Source organism: Triticum dicoccoides, unplaced genomic scaffold (genome assembly GCF_002162155.2).
Source record: "Triticum dicoccoides isolate Atlit2015 ecotype Zavitan unplaced genomic scaffold, WEW_v2.0 scaffold119876, whole genome shotgun sequence".
NCBI classification, from domain to species: domain Eukaryota; kingdom Viridiplantae; phylum Streptophyta; class Magnoliopsida; order Poales; family Poaceae; genus Triticum; species Triticum dicoccoides.
The window spans coordinates 1-1,535 of record NW_021183604.1 but is presented as its reverse complement, the minus strand read 5'-3'; the positions used below and the strand labels follow the sequence as shown (position 1 = coordinate 1,535).

The 1,535-nt window shown below is 51.5% G+C and overlaps 1 long non-coding RNA gene across 1 annotated transcript; it reads left to right on the top strand.

Annotated features, from left to right (window-relative positions):
- Nucleotides 1-16: 16 nt before the first annotated feature.
- LOC119343232 lies at nt 17-1,535 on the top strand. Its single transcript, XR_005165971.1, has 3 exons — nt 17-976; nt 1,125-1,178; nt 1,485-1,535. It is a non-coding gene; the product is annotated as an uncharacterized LOC119343232 (long non-coding RNA).

The following is a 1,535-nucleotide window of genomic DNA, read 5'->3' as shown; positions in this document are numbered from 1 at the left end:
ATCCATCATCAAAATCTAATGGCTCTTAATCATTATGTGTTTAACGCTGCCAACCACGCAATAAGGCGCTAACAGTCCATCTATCGCTAACCCTACCCCGCAGTCAAAAGAATAAAAGAAAAAACCGCTGCCCGCACGACCTCTCACCCCCTGCTCCTCGACCTCTCGCTCCCTGCTCCTCCTACCGCACCGTTCGCCGCCCCACAACCGCTCGCCGCTTCGCCGCCTTCCGCAGCCGCGCCCCTTCGCCGTCGCCCACCTACTGCCCTTCTCTCCCTGCACTTTTCCACCCTCACGCAGCCGCCGCCAGCGCCTTGTGCCCCAACGCCGCTATCGCCATCACCTCCTCCCCATGGTCCGCGAGCTAGACGCGCTGCCGGGAAGAATCCACCATCTACGGCCTTGCGGCGCTCGCCGGGGACACCGCCGCCGCCGCCTCTATCCTTTTCGGATGCCTCTGTCTCCTCTCTACAGCGGCCTCCTCATCTCTTCACGGCTGCTCCAGAGGTCGCCCCCTCGAGCATCGCGTCCTCTTCTCCACCACCACCTCGCCGCCGCCTCCTCCCTTCGGTTCTCTCCTCGAAGCTCCATCAAGTGGTCACTGCCGCCTGCTGCCTCTTCTCTCCTGCAGGACGACGCCTCCCCATCCACCATCTGCCGCCGCTGAACTGGGTGGCAGTTGCGGCCATGGGGGAGTAGGGGTGGCATGGTCTTCATGGTCGTTATGTACAAGAAGACGAGGACGGCAGTGGGGGGAACGAGCAGCGAGGCCGGAGCTTCACTATGGATTTGAGGATGCAACTCGCTGGCCACCATCACCGTCCGCAATCTGGGCTGCCCATTTGCGTCTCGCCATCTTCCTTCCCAATACTTAACTTAGTTCTTTGACAGTCTAATTTCAATTTTGTCAATTTATGGCTTTTCTAGGCAATGATGTGAGACAGAAAAGAAGAGGAAGACGTTGGTGAAGGAGAGGGTGAATTCTCTCTCTCAGCCATGTTTATTATTGCATTTTAATTTTGATGTTATGATTTCTTCTATACCTGTTTAAATTAAATTATTTGGACCGCCTATTTTTTCTTGCAATGGATAATTTACTTACAAGGCTTGTCTTGTGTGTGTAGGCAGCACAAATGTACACCGCTGTGGCCAGGTTATTTCATACGACACAGCCACAGGTAATGCTTTGGACTTGTGGCGTTAGTACTACAGTTGTTCTTTGCACATGCTGAATTGTGGAGAAATATAATGATATATATAGTTGTTGCAGTCAGAGGTGCTCCAAGTTAGTATTATTCCTCTTATTTGGTATCCTAGATTAATGGGCACCATTCTTAGTAATGCCACATATATACAGATACTGGTTATTCATCTGTTTCCATTGTGGAGTTAGGTACTGCCTTCCTTCCATCTTTTGTTGGCAAGCAACACTGACCTCACGCATCTACTACTCTTTGGCTTGGCTATATTGGTACATATTTTAGGTGATGTACATGAATGACGGCAGATGGTTGAGGATTGAGGGAATGTAGATG